Source organism: Mixophyes fleayi, chromosome 3 (genome assembly GCF_038048845.1).
Source record: "Mixophyes fleayi isolate aMixFle1 chromosome 3, aMixFle1.hap1, whole genome shotgun sequence".
NCBI classification, from domain to species: Eukaryota; Metazoa; Chordata; class Amphibia; order Anura; family Limnodynastidae; genus Mixophyes; species Mixophyes fleayi.
Window position 1 is genome coordinate 48,232,707 of NC_134404.1, and position 16,012 is coordinate 48,248,718.

The 16,012-nt window shown below is 42.8% G+C and overlaps 1 protein-coding gene across 1 annotated transcript in view; it reads right to left on the bottom strand.

The window, feature by feature from the left end:
* The window catches only part of TAF1B (TATA-box binding protein associated factor, RNA polymerase I subunit B), a 273,798-nt gene that overhangs the window by 136,955 nt on the left and 120,831 nt on the right, over positions 1 to 16,012 (bottom strand). The gene's annotated exons all lie outside the window — the stretch shown is intronic.

Below are 16,012 nucleotides of genomic sequence, written 5' to 3' on the forward strand. Positions count from 1 at the left end.
TGGTTGCAGAAATGTGGGGGGTGATGCTGGTTGCTGTAATGTGGGGGTGATGCTGGTTGCTGTAATGTGGGGGGTGATGCCGGTTGCTGTAATGTGGGGGTAATGCTGGTTGCTGTAATGTGGGGGATGATGCCGGTTGCTGTAATGTGGGGGTGATGCTGGTTGCAGTAATGTGGGGGTTGATGCCGGTTGCTGTAATGTGGGGGTGATTCTGGTTGCTGTAATGTGGGGGTGATGCTGGTTGCTGTAATGTGGGGGGTGTTTCTGGTTGCAGAAATGTGGGGGGTGATGCTGGTTGCTGTAATGTGGGGGTGATGCTGGTTGCTGTAATGTGGGGGGTGATGCCGGTTGCTGTAATGTGGGGGGTGATGCTGGTTGCTGTAATGTGGGGGTGATGCTGGATGCTGTAATGTGGGGGGTGATGCTGGTTGCTGTAATGTGGGGGGTGATGCTGGTTGCTGTAATGTGGGGGGTGATGCTGGATGCTGTAATGTGGGGGGTGATGCTGGACGCTGTAATGTGGGGGTGATGCTGGTTGCTGTAATGTGGGGGTGATGCTGGTTGCTGTAATGTGGGGGTGATGCTGGTTGCTGTAATGTGGGGGGTGTTGCTGGTTGCAGAAATGTGGGGGGTGATGCTGGTTGCTGTAATGTGGGGGTGATGCTGGATGCTGTAATGTGGGGGTGATGCTGGTTGCTGTAATGTGGGGGGTGATGCTGGTTGCTGTAATGTGGTGGGTGATGTTGGTTGCTGTAATGTGGGGGGTGATGCTGGTTGCTGTAATGTGGGGGGTGATGCTGATTGCTGTAATGTGGGGGGTGATGCTGGATGCTGTAATGTGGGGGGTGATGCTGGTTGCTGTAATGTGGGGGTGATGCTGGTTGCTGTAATGTGGGAGGTGATGCTGGTTGCTGTAATGTGGGGGGTGATGCTGGTTGCTGTAATGTGGGGGGTGATTGATGTAGTATGAGTGTGTGTGGGGGGTTATTTATTGCTGTAATTTGGGTACTAATAATGTATTGTCATGTTATTTATTGATATAATTGGGGTGCTAACAATGTAATGTTGAGGGTCATTAGGAGAAATAAATACCCCCCACACACACACTCATACTACATCATATTGTACAGCACCAGCAAAGCGCACTGCGCCAGCATCAGTGTGCAACAATATAGTGCATGAAGCCCACAACACGTGGGCCTGTGTGCTTTAAATGCCAGGGCTGATTTTTAGTCCCAGTCTGGCCCTGCTTAGTGCCTATAGATGACGTGATTTAGGCACTCCAATAACTCTAGCTGGTTTGCCTAAACAGCAGCCTGCAGCTGTACTTCCCTTAGAAGTTTTACACATTATGCAATAATTTTACAGTATTTTTCTCAGCACACTGTACCACCCCCAAACCCTTTAAACATATAAAAACAGAATAGTAAGTTTAGCTCTCTTGTTGCTGCATACTGGGGGCCTGTGATCATATGCAGGTGCCTTTGAATAGAAACCTCTTACAGACCTGGCGATCCAGTTATTACTCTTCCCTAGAAACAATAGCACAGTTGAACACTTTCACTCTATGCAGATGAGCAACTTGAATTCAAACACAGTTAAGTGAATAAATGATGTGTGACACAATAGATAACAGGATAAATTACCTAACTCTTGAATAAATGCAGCTGCGGATTTACAGAGCAAATAGCAACTTTCTCTGTAATCTAAAAATGGCTGCTCCAAATGGGCTAAAGTTTAAACAACAAAGTGGTCGGTAGCAAACTCAATTCTCTCTGTTCAGCAGCTTTATTTTTCCTGTAGTCCTACAACTTGTGACAGCAGTAGCAATTTATTAGCTCAGCAAACATCTACATCACTTGCAGCAGGTTATACTCAGTCTCTCAAACCTTAGCACCCTCCCTAAACTCTATTGCCATTGGCAAATATATCGCAGTCCAGCACTAGCAAAAGGGCATAACACAAATCCACATCTTCAAGACTCTCCACACTATCCCTAAATCATTCACTCTAAGGGCTAGATTTACTAAGCTGCAGGTTTGAAAAAGTGGGGATGTTGCCTATAGCAACCAATCAGATTCTAGCTATCATTTTGTAGAAGGTACTAAATAAATGAAAGCTGGAATCTGATTGGTTGCTATAGGCAACATCCCCACTTTTTCAAACCCGCAGCTTAGTAAATCTAGCCCTAAGAGTAGTATGTCAGTCCACCAGCAAATGAGTAATATAATCAGCTAAACTTATTTGCAATTCCACCACTCCAAAGCTCCTTATTTGAACTTTCAATGACTGTTGTCTTCTACTCTGTCCCAAATGGAAGCTTCAGGCTTTTGTTCTTTCTCTCTTCACAGTATCTCTCTCACTGATTTGCTGCTTTCTCTTTCTGCTTCAGCTGTTTCCTCTCCTCTCACAAATTTGGTTTCAGATTCTCTGTCTTCATAGTTCCCTCTCTTAGATTTTTCCTCACACTCTGACCCCGCTCCCATGTTTCGGGGCCTTTCTCTCTCCCTTTGAGTAGGTATATACACTAGGCGGCTTAACTCCTCCTCTGGCATCTCCCCAGCAGCAGTGGAGCTTGCTGGGAGATGTAGTTTATATCCTATCCATGCTCAGTTGCACAGTGGTGCCTGTATCACATATAAATGTATCTATTTTATAAACTGGAGCAAGTCACGCATGTGCACATCTGCAAAGACAAGCCCAGCAAAGTGGTAAGTTAACCCTTAACAATCCATAACAGTATCACTGGGACATCTGAGTATCCCTCATCTGCCCCGGTAATATTTTTTGTTATTAATCAGCCTTATTGCCGCAATAAGAGCTATAAGGATCAATAGGCCCCTATAACTCCAAGGTCTGTCTTCTCTATCATTGTTGATGTTATATCACCATTCATTCTACATTCTGTTTATGTATTGTGTGTTCCACTTGTATAATTTTACATTTTGATGTATTAAATTTAAGATTACATATTTTGTCTCAAACCTTCAGCCAAACTTTTATCTACTCCAATATCTTTGAATTGCATCCAAGGACTTCAGCTTCTGAATTAATTGGTGGTGGGATACCATGTCAAATGCCTTGAGAAATTCTAAATGGTCTACATCCACTGATCAACCCTGATACTCTAGTTACCGAGTCAAATCCATTAGGTTTGTTTAACATGATGTCCCACGGCAAATCCTTTCTGCCCTTAAGGATAAATCGCTTTGACTATGATAATCAAACATTTTTTTAATTGTTCTATTAATTTCACTACCATTGATGTGAGACTCACGGTATAAAGTTATCACATGCTTCCCTGCTGTAAGAGCGCTTACCTGTTCTCGTTCCAGTGCTGTCAGCCGCACTTCCGGGTTCGCGGCAAGGAGGTCACGTGACTCCCCGCCGGGAACACATCATGTGAACTTGTGGAATCTGAAATAAAAGGAGGATCTGACATCATACCTGTGCCTGATCAACAGGTTAGTCCTCCTGACTCTGCCCTTGTGTTTCCAGAGCTCTGTTTGGCTGATTTCTGGTGTTCCTGTCTTGGCTCCCTGGTAGCTGCATCTGTGGATTATCCTGTGTACCATTCCTGTGTACCGAACCTGTTTGTGACCAGACTACTCTCCTGTCTAATCCTGAGTACCGCTGCCATCTGACCTGTGTACCAAACCTGTTTGTGACTAGACTACTCTCCTGTCTAATCCTGAGTACCGCTGCCATCTGACCTGTGTACCGAACCGGTTTGTGTACCAGACCACTCTCCCGTCTAATCCTGTGTACCGCTGCCATCTGATCTATGTACCAAACAGGCTTGTATCCAGACTCTCCGCCTGCTCAGCTGAGATTGTCATCTACTACCTTCCAGTGAATACCACAGCACCCTCAAGGTACCCCATTACTAAGGTACCCCAATACTACTTCTATTGTATTGTCAGTTTCACCTATTCCACTCACGTCTAGGGGTCGAGACCTGCAGTTCCCTTGCAGCAAAGTCCATCCCACCTTGCGGTGGTTCTTGGTGAAAACCAGGGGGCTGTTAGACGTCGCACCTTGCTTGGTCTGCACAAATCTAGACTGAGTGTACCCTGAGTGTAACACCTGCTTTTTGGGTAGAGGGATACATTTGCTATTCTTCATTCACCTGGAATTGCACCTCGTTGGCTAAAAGGTTTGGTTGATGGTGCTCTAAGCACTACTCTTAGTTTTTTTAATACTCTTGAAATTTATACCATCTTTGACTCATCTACTTTGAATATCGAGAGTACAAGTAACACCTCTTCTGTTTTTAATATATTTGTGTCAACAGTACAATATGGTATATATTTTCCCTCTACTGAAGGTGACCCTGTTGAGTTAAAGTAAATGCAGAGCAAAAATAGTTATTTAAGCAATCTTCACTTTAATTTTCTTCTTTCATAACATCTACCCCTTTCAGTTTTTAGCCTTACTATTTCCCCCTTTGTTTTTTCTTTTCTCTAATGTATTTGTCACCCATTTTCTACTGACTGTGTAATCATTTTCTTCCGTGTGCTCATTAGCATGTTTTACTATGTGTTTAGTCTCTTCTAGAGCAGCTTAATGTGCTTTTTTTTTATCCTCCTCTGATTGGGTCTGTCTATATCTCTTATAGACACTTTAATTTGCACTCATAACAACTGCCCCTTCCTTGGAGAATTATACTTCTTCCATTTTCATTTATAACAAAACTGGCAAGAAAAACCTCTATTGCATTTAATAATGCATTTTTTTTGTTTATTCTACTCTTTGTGCACGCAACCAATTAATTCCCATTCTGTCAGAGATTCACATTCTGGTACAGTTTATGGGCATTCTCACATGCAGTTTGCAAGATTTTATTTTTACGCAAATGCAATGTCTGTGAGTAGCCATCGTAAGGTTTTTAAAATGATTGTCATTTTTTTTTATACTGGCAGGCATACATATTTATTATACCTAAAGGGCCAAGAAGCTGCAACTCAGATGAAAAATCAAGATCTCCTGTAGGAGTAGATATATTCCAAAATAGCCAAAGTGTACAATATTTTGGGGGCTCCACCCCTTCCTCTGGTAACCAGTTTAAATTTCCACAAAAATAAATGTGCAAATTAAACTAAATGGAAAATAATCGCAGAGGCTAATTCCTACAGAGACAATTTTTGGGCACAAAAAAATTCTGCAAAAAAATTACACCAAAATGCAGTCCAGTAGCTGCAATACTTGCAAGATTATTGTGCACCTTGCCTCTAATCCATCCATTATTCCTTACTGATATCACCAACATTAACAGCCAGGCTCCACTAGTACCAAGCTCCCAGGTTGTGAGAAAAAAATACAAATTTCTGTAAACAAGAGATACTTACTAAACATAAAAGTAAAAAACTAAAAGGTACTAAACATGGTAGAAATGGAGCAGAGGGCAACCAGATGTACGTGACTGCCAAGCTGGCCCTCTGGCAGCAAATCACGGCACAAATGAGTAATATGGCTCCAATAAGATCTGCCGAATAGAATAAAAAACACTGGCAGAAGACTAAGAGATACATGACCGTCAGAGAGATGCCAGCAGGACCATTGTGGACTAAGAAAAGAACTGACACCTCTGGAACAGTCAGCTCTGGCCTACATCAATGTACAGATTATCCGCTATATAGTAAGTGTGAAAGTACTCTAAACTAAGGGGCAAATATAAATAAGTGCAAGGCCCAGCAGGGGCTTTGTGTGATGTGCTCCAGCTCGAATTTCTGTGTATTATGGTACATAAAACTCTGAGGTGCGAAGAAAAATAAGCAATGTTTACCCTAACATTCCACAGAGTCTCATCAGTGAAATTTAAACTGCCCCTATATGCTTTGCATTGTTCCTTGTCTCTTTTTCATATATTTGGAAAGAGCACACCCACTGGAGGAGAGCCTGTCTACCACACAGAACAATGAGGAGCCTCCATAAATACCACCTATATCCCTTTTAATGGATGAACCCAGATCTTCTGCAGAAAGCCCTCAAATTACAACCAACTGAATCACTGTCTAAATCCGTGTTCACACTGCAGCTGTGACACTGTGTCAAGGAACACAACCTACTCCTCTACTCAACAAGTGTTGAGTACATGAAGCAATGTTCAATGTTCATGGAGCACAGATGGGGCTATATGTACGACATACGACATTAACAAATAGTGCCAAATTTATCAATTTCTTGTGGTGCACAAGGAATATAAAGCAGGCTGTGACATTCCTGACACCACAGCTACTGTGGTCTGGAATGACAAACAGAAATATAACACAGCCTCCAATTTAGTCAACTGTGGTACTGCTGTGTAGGTGCTTATCTGGGAATCAAGATCACTCAATCTGCAGATATTACAGGATGACATGAATTATTAGCCTGAATTGATGTATCACATGTGTGTTGGGCATCCCAAAGAGACTTAGGCCTGTAGATGCATTTGCTCCACCTGGGACTGGGTCCTCTGTGCTGCTGCTCGTCCTCTTGGGCCAAGACAAATTTGAGCAAATGACATATGACACATGAACACAAAGAACAAAAGATTGAAGTTATGGTGATGATGATGATGATGATGATGATCATGATGTGTGTAGATTCTGCAATTAATGCATAAAATTAAATCCAGGAAACTTATGTTGAAGACACGCTAAACACTTATCATTCTTCACACTGTGCAATGTGTTTTTAAGCAAGTGTATAAAAACAAATATTACATAGATGTATGACTTCCCTGAGGTATATATGATACATGCTGTGCTTTGAAAAACCCCATACCCACTGTCAGTGGCCTTATACAGATAATTACATTTCTTAATATAGCATTACACTCTAAAAACATAGCAGTTCTCCTATACCGAACAGCTTTACAGACACAGCAAAGAAATATTACACCTACAGCATGGATCATTTTCACCTAAAAATCTCTGTAAAAATAAGAAATGCTGGTAAATTACTCAAGCGTGTCAGATACACCTCAGAGAATAGTGTATTTACAGTGTTAGATATAAATGCGAAACCACATTACCCTTTTTGGACACAATATTAATATAATGTAATAAAGTGTCTGGTACATGTGGGATATCAGTGAATTTACAGTGTTAGTTCTTAATGTGTATTTAAAGTGTTAGTTATCAATACGAAAATCACATTACTCTAGTCAGACACAATATTCATATAATATAATGAACTGGCCAGGCACACAATGGAGAATAGTGTATTTACAGTGTGCAATTACAAACGCAAAAAATGCAATTTCCATATAAAACATAAATGCAAACACCCCTGTACTTGTCCCACTTTCTAAATGAGAACCTTTTTTCCAATAAGAAATCCAAATAGATGGCTGCAGTTTGACATAATAAAGCTGCAACACTAATGAATGAAGTACTATCAGCTGGAGGGGTGAGAATGCAAGTAGCCAATCAGAAGCTGCTAGTTAGTTCTGCTATTGTCATCATCACCAACACTTATTGGTCTCCGGTACCCGCAAAAGATACACTCCCTTTAGAAGCTTTTCTGAAGATATAGCCAAGTATAATTATATTGCATCTCCAGGTGGCATGCTACACTAACATGTACACACTGTTATGTCCATGTATATATTGTTTGTAATAAAGATTCACCAGTGCGATCACTGTGGTTCCAAAGCACAAAGGTTTTATTAGCACTAACACAAGCTTCTATCAGAACATTCTGATTGCCAAAGCCAGAGGTCAACAATTTACACACTGTACAGTTGTAAAAGGCAGTGACATCACAAAGATACACAGTTACAGTATCAAGGTCCACATACATAGTTCGATGGGTCTTGACTTCCCAAGAACTCGACATGACATTGCTTGATTCCTCTGGTCATTGTTCCTTGAAGTGGCCAGGTGTCCTTCCTCAGGCTCCCTTCTCTAGACCAGTATTAACGGGTACTTTTATGACATCTCTGAACTTGATATTTTGTGTGTGAAAAGTGATATTATTTATATCTAACGTTCGCAATGTGCGACAACTACATAAATCATACCAGAAACATTCTCATGCAATTGCAAACAGAATGATACCAAAGTCACCTACACTCAGCTAATTGTCAGTGCAACACTATCCTAGTTCTTGGTTCCAGCTTACCACTGTTGCTGATTGTTTGCTGCTTCATTCTACCTGCTGTAATACAGACTTCAGCCATTAACCCTTTGTGTGAATTCACTTTCATTCTGCCTGCGGTAATACAGACCTCAGGCATTATCCCTTCGTGTGAATTCAGCTTAATTTTGTCTGCTGTAATACAGACTTTGACAATTAACCCTTCATGTGGATTCAGCTTCATTCTATCTGCTGCTGTACAGATTCCAGCTGTCACCCCTCCTGTGGATCTAGCTCTCTTCAGCCTATTCCTGTCTCACCTCCTGGCTATTTGGGGTAGCAGGTTACTGCTCTGAGTCTTTCAAGTTCTGAAGTCATCTCTGTGTCTCTGGGTACTGGCTTTCATTTCCAGGCTTGTCTCAGGTTCTGAGTTGCCTGGGGTCAGTTCCAGGCTTATACAGTCACCCCTGATAATCCACTGCCTGATTTCTGAGCCTTCCCAGTCCCAGTTTTGGTACTATATTCGTTTGAGTTTCTGGATCCTTGGAGGTACTGAATCTCTGGCCGCGAGTTCAATCCCTCTGTTCCTGCGTGTGGGTTCCAGTGCACCAGGTCCAGATTCCAGTCATTTATTTCAGTACGGAGTCCAGTCCAGCATTCCTCCTCCTAACATCTGGTATACAGGAATAGAGCGCATCCTCCATGAGCAGGCTGGTGGATGACCTTCTACCACCCCACGTCCTCCCACTGCTACAGTTGTAGCGGGCAATGAGGGCCTTGGTGTAGTGGTGCTTACGGGTCTGCCCACAAATGATCAGGGCACCGGAAGCCATGCCAATAATTAGCCACACACAAAGACTAAATTCCCGGAGAGTTCATGAACAGTCCCAATTTGGTTGTTTAGCGCTGTGTTTAATTGTTTAAGGCTGGCATCTATTCTTTCCGATGAGGTAAACATCCTTAGTTGGGTGACTTGCATATTGCGCAAGCATCTAAATCCTTTTGTTAGCTGGCACTGAATACCTCTCAGGGAGCCCTGGTGGAATGCCACCAAATTTTCTTGCAACCGCCTAAAATGCTGAATGGATTCAGCCAAATTTGGTGCTGCTGCAAGTTGAGGTTGGATAGGTGCTGAAGTTGGCGGACTTGAAGCAGCCCGCATAAACTCCACAACTTGTGGTATTGTACAGATGGGGTCTAAAATGATGACAGCCCTAGATTCCACATCGGCTCTCTCTGTTTCTGGTGTGATCACATTGGCCTCCCTGGTGCCTTGTGATGTTCCTTAGAAAATGGAAAAAAACACATTAATAACCACTATCAAGACAAAAGCAGTTGCAGGTGTATTTCATTACAGGCAAATGATTAATAGCACCCCCCTTCACTACAACATAGGTGGATTTACCTTCTAAGAAGTCATCCTCCTCCTGTTTTGTGTCTACATGTGCCGGTCCGCCTGCTGTCTGCTTTTTAGTGAAGACTATGTGTGTGGATAATTTAGAAAGGATTTCATCATCATCAGTTATTTATATTTTCATCATCATCAGTTATTTATATAGCGCCACTAATTCCGCAGCGCTGTACAGAGAACTCATTCACATCAGTCCCTGCCCCATTGGAGCTCACAGTCTAAATTCCCTAACATACACAGACAGAGAGACTAGGGTCAATTTTGATAGCAGCCAATTAACCAACTAGTACGTTTTTGGAGCGTAGGAGGGAACTGGACCACCCGGAGGAAACCCATGCAAACACGGGGAAAACATACAAACTCCACATACTGCAGGATTACTGTTTGAACATAAAGGATAAACATTTGCACTATTATACATTACTCATCGGAAAGTGTCCCAAACATTAATCCCTTCGATTAATTACATGGGAATTAGCTGCTTAAATTCCTCTTGACAGGAGGTGTAAGTCATTTTAGGGGCCAGACCACCACCAGTCCTTGTAGCTATACGCCTCTCCTCTGACATTTTCTCCTTTACTCTGTGTTTTATATCAGAGCAGTGGCGGAACCAGGGGGGGGGGGCGATCGGGGCAATCGCCCCCCCCTAGCAGGGGCTTGCTGCCGGCGGCTGCACAATATGTGCAGGTCCGCTCGGCAGTGACAGTGTGCTGCCTGGCTGCTCTGATTGTGTTTAAAACACAATCAGAGCAGCCGGGCAGCACATTGTCACTGCCGAGCGGACCTGCACATATTGTGCAGCCGCTGGCAGCCTTGAAGTAAAAAAGGGGGAGGGGCCTAAATCGCCCCAGGTAGGATACTTTTCTAGATCCGCCCCTGTATCAGAGATGCACTTTCTGCAATCTTCAGTGCTCCTTTTGGTGGGGCCCACAGCATTGACCTCATCACACATTCGACTCCACAGGTGCTTTTTCCTTGAGAAAGCAGTCATGCCAGCTAGACTGCCCAAAATGCAGTTATGCACCAGCACTAAACTGTGTATAAGTTAGAGATGGGTGGGCTCGTTTCCCTGAGATCCGAAACCACCCGAACTTTGCCTATCCTGCTCGGCTCGGTACTCTCCCGCACGATCGGAATCGAAATCGAGGCAAAATGTCATTGTGACGTCGTCGGATCTCATCATCATCATCATCATCATTTATTTATATAGCGCCAACATATTCCGTAGCGCTTTACAATTGGGGACAAACGTAATAAACTAATAAACAAACTGGGTAAAACAGACAAAGAGGTGAGAAGGCCCTGCTCGCAAGCTTACAATCTATGGGACAATGGGAGATTGACACATGAGGTTAAGTATACATTTTGCATCTTGGCCCAGCCAGACTGCAAAGGTAGGGTGACTCATAAGCTAAATGATCCTGTCACACAACAATGTTATTCCGGGGGTAGTTGTCTTGTGTGAAATTGTGTAACAGGCTAAAGGTAGTGAGGTTAAGATGGTGGTTGAGGAATATTATAAGCTTGTCTGAATAGGTAGGTTTTCAGAGAACGCTTGAAAGTTTGTAGAACAGAGGAGAGTCTTATTGTGCGAGGGAGAGAGTTCCATAGAGTGGGTGCAGCCCGAAAAAAGTCCTGTAACCGGGAATGGGAGGATGTAATGAGGGTGGATGAGAGACGCAGATCTTTTGCAGAACGGAGTTGCCGAGTTGGGAGATATTTTGAGACAAGAGAGGAGATGTATGTTGGTGCAGCTTTGTTGATGGCCTTGTAGGTTAGTAAAAGTATTTTATATTGGATTCGGTAGAAGACAGGCAGCCAGTGTAGAGACATACAGAGTGATTCAACAGAGGAATAGCTATTTGCAAGGAAAATCAGTCTTGCCGAAGCATGCAAAATAGATTTTAGGGGTTTGAGTCTGTTTTTGGGAAGACCAGTAAGGAGGGAATTGCAATAGTCAATGCGGGAGATGATTAGTGCATGAATTAAGGTTTTAGCAGTGTCTTGTGTGAGATATGTGCGGATTCTGGAAATGTTCTTTAGATGTATGTAACATGATTTAGATATAGAGTCAATGTGGGGAACAAAGGATAGGCGTGAATCAAGGATTACACCTAGGCAGCGAGCTTGTGGGGTGGGATTTATGGTCATGTTATCAACAGAGATAGAAATGTCAGGTATGCTCTTGTTGGCGGGTGGGAATATTATTAACTCTGTTTTAGAAAGATTAAGTTTGAGTTGACGAGAGGCCATCCAAGATGAAATGGCAGAAAGACAGTCAGTTACACGGGACAACACAGATGTCGAGATATCAGGAGAGGATAGATAGATTTGGGTATCATCCGCATAGAGATGATACTGAAAGCCAAAGGAACTTATTAGATTTCCAAGAGAAGCGGTATAGATAGAGAACAGCAGAGGACCTAGCACCGAGCCTTGTGGTACTCCAACTGATAGGGGAAGCGGAGCAGAGGTGGCTCCAGAGAAATTAACAGTGAAAGAGCGATTAGAGAGGTAAGATGAGAACCAGGATAGAACTGTGTCTTGAAGACCTAGGGATTGCAGTGTTTGTATGAGAAGAGAGTGGTCAACGGTGTCAAATGCAGCCGAGAGATCAAGGAGAATTAGGAGAGAGTAATGGCGTTCAGTCTTAGCAGTGATCAGATCATTAACAACCTTGGTCAGCGCAGTCTCTGTGGAGTGTTGAGAACGAAAGCCAGACTGAAGAGGATCCAACAGGTTGTTTGCGGAAAGAAAGCGTGTGAGGCGAGTGTAGGCAAGTCTCTCTAGAAGCTTGGAGGGGCAAGGGAGCTGAGAGATGGGACGGTAATTTGAGAGAGAGTTTGGGTCGGAGTTTTGTTTTTTTAGAATAGGAGTAATCACTGCATGCTTGTATAGTGATGGAAAGATGCCAGTAGAGAGTGAGAGATTACAGATTTGAGTTAGAGGTGAAATGAGCACAGAAGACAGGGATCTACCAATTTGCGAGGGAATAGGATCAAGAGGACAGGAGGTAGAGTAGGAAGATAAGAAGAGCGTAGAAATTTCCTCTTCATTTGTGGGGTCAAATGAAGAAAGGGTGTCAGAGGGTAGTGGGAAGGAAATGAGCTGATGGCTTGTTGAGGAAGAGGATACCATTTCTAGTCTGATCTTGTCAATCTTGTCCTTGAAGTAGGAAGCAAGATCCTGAGCACTGATAGTAGATGGAGGGTTCGGGGTGGGAGGATTGAGAAGATGATTAAATGTATTGAAAAGGCGTTTGGGGTTAGAAGCCTGAGCATAGATAAGAGATTGAAAGTATGTTTGTTTTGCAGTGTCCAGAGCATTTCGATAGGAGTGGTAGACAGAAGTATATGTGAAGAAGTCATTAGAGCTTCGAGATTTACGCCAGTGACGTTCTGCTTTACGGGACAGTTTTTGAAGATTTCGTGTTGCTTTGGTGTGCCACGGTTGACATCGAAGTCGACGTGTAGTATGAAGTGTCGCTGGAGCCACTTGATCAAGGGCCGTTGCTAAGGTTAGGTGAAAATGAGGTACTGCCATCTCAGGGGATGAGAATGTAGAGATAGGGGAGAGAAGGTGTTGGAGAGAGGTGGAAAATTGTTGAAGATTAATAGAATTAAGATTTCTACGAGTATGAGGAGGCTTGGTTGAGTCAGACAGTAGAGAGGTTAGAGCAGTGGGGGTGAGAGTGTAGCTGATAAGGTGATGATCCGAGAGGGGGAAGGGTGTATTAATAAAATTAGAAACTGAGCATAGTCTAGAGAAAACAAGATCAAGGCAGTGGCCATCCTTATGAGTAGATGATTCAATCCACTGGGAGAGGTCAAGTGAGGATGTTAGAGAGAGTAGTTTGGAAGCAGCTTTGGAAGGTGGGTTATCAATGGGGATGTTGAAGTCACCCATGATGATGGTGGGGATGTCTGAAGATAAGAAGTGAGGGAGCCATGCAGAGAAATCCTCAATAAATTGTTGGTGTGCTCCAGGGGGACGATAGATCACCGCAACACGTAGGGAGAATGGATTAAAAATGCGAATAGCATGTACTTCAAAAGATGTGAACGTGAGTGATGGGACATTTGGTAGAACTGTGTATGTGCACTGTGGGGAGAGAAGTAGTCCAACCCCACCTCCTTGTCTGCCTTCAGGTCTGGAGGTGTGGGTGAGATGGAGGCCACCATGTGAAAGTGCTGCAGGTGAGGCAGTGTCTGATTGCATAAGCCATGTTTCTGTTATTGCCAGAAGGTTGAGGTTTTTTGAGAGGAAGAGATCATGAACGGAGGTAAGTTTGTTACAAACAGAGCGTGCATTCCAAAGGGCACATTTAAAGGACTTGGGAAGAGAGGGGAGACAGGTGATGTGTTTGAGGTTTGCTATAGAACGGTAGTGTTCTGATGTATGTGTGTGTGAGGAGTGTGGGGGACCTGGATTAGGTGATATATCACCAGCTAATAGAAGCAGAGTGAGCGAAAGATAGGCAAGGGGATTGTAAGATGTGTGGCCTTTTATTTTCTGGCGACAGGTGGAGGCTGTACTTGTTAGAGATAATAAATAGGACAACAGTTCATGGGTGTTAAATAGAGGTGAGTGGAGTAATGCAGGTGCAATATGAACAAATTTGTGTGTTGGTGGAGGGGTGAAAGATGACACAGTCCTAAAGATCATGCCATGAAATGAGACTAAGAAAAGCAATTTGTGAAACATTGTGATAAAAGGGGTAAAAGCAAAAAGCAAGGGTATTTTAAGAATTACCTCTTAGCAGTATTCCATATAAATAGACAAGTAGTGCTGAAATAGGCTGTGGCAGATGTTGCTTATTGATGGGAGTTAAATCAAGTCAAATGTAGTCCAATGGTTGTCTAACTGTGCATTTTCGTCCACTTTGTGAGAAAATCCCACTTAGTGCAGAAATCACACACGTCTAACCCCACATACGTCTCCCCATAGAATGAAGCTAAGATGTAGTCAGTCTAATTTAGGAATACACTACAGATGTGCTAATTGGTCAGCTAATCAAAGGAAAAGAAAACATTTGTGGGAAAGGATAGAGGCCAGATACCTATCATAAATTAGGCAGCAATAAAAGACTGTGCCAACCTAAGTTTAAACAGATAACAGTTTCCTATAACATACTTAAACACAGATTGCAGGGATGAAATTCACAGAATAATGATCAGAGCAGTAGTAGCAGCATGGATGAACATACTTAAACACAGATTGCAGGGATGAAATTCACAGAATAATGATCAGAGCAGTAGTAGCAGCATGGATGAACATACTTAAACACAGATTGCAGGGATGAAATTCACAGAATAATGATCAGAGCAGTAGTAGCAGCATGGATGAACATACCTGAAGATGAAAAGAGAAAAGAAAGATGAGGATTAGTTGCTGTGTTGTCTAACTGTGCATTTTCGTCCACTTTGTGAGAAAATCCCACTTAGTGCAGAAATCACACACGTCTAACCCCACATACGTCTCCCCATAGAATCATTGCTCAGTGCTCGGTTCTCGCAATATTTGAAATGCATAAATACCTGCCTCCACAGCCATCCATCGCCATTTGACAGAGGGAGAGAGCAGGGTGTAGTCACAGGCTGTATTAGAGCAGGGACAGAGAAATAATTGTACACCTTATTCTTTCTATTATTATTTAAATTCTATTTTATTTAATTCTATTATTATTACCAATTCATTTAGCAATTGTTAGAGCAAGAAGCGAGGAGGATAGAGGAGCCATTTTTTTTTTCAATATTTTGCAGTACAAGTGCTTTGGGGTGTCCCATATACCCCAGTGTGAAACAATAATTTTTCTGGCTGCCAAAAGTAATATTTAGCAGCAGTATCTAATACAATATTTTGCACTACAAGTGGTTTGGACTCATTAAAATGGATTCAAAGCAATCCACATATGAGCAGAATCAGCAAGCAGGTGCTGCCACCAGTCCTGATGGTAGTGTTCCCAGTACGTCATCTGGTAAACCCTATGTAAAAGTACATAGTCTTTATAAATCAGGGAAAAAAACACTCACCCAAAAAAAATGTACCGTGTTGAAGCGAAAAAGAAGTGTAACTGAGGAAAAGTTAACTGCCGATAAAACAAAATTGCCAACATGCCATTCTATACACGCAGTGGCAAAGAAAGAATGAGGCCTTCGCCTTTCTCTATTAGTGGCAGATCAAAAAATGTTACTAACCCTTCTTCTTGCACGGTCACTCGTGACCAAGCAAGACCAAGTAATTTGGAGTCTAAAAGTGGTGCACAACTACTGTTACGCATCAAAGCCGAGCTGCAAGAAAACAGTAAGGCATTAGAGGATAATGTATGCTCTGAATCAGAAATGACACCAATCCCTGTGGAGAGTCCATCCACCAGTGGTATGTCTAATCGTGAGCATTCTGATGGTGTACCCATAAAGAAGGGCCCTTTCAGCAGTTCTGCTGATGTGTGCCTGAACAGCCCGAGTGTAGCCGGTGATACACAAATTGAGGATGCCACTTTGGAATTAGAAGAGGATGAGGGGGAGATTTGTGTAG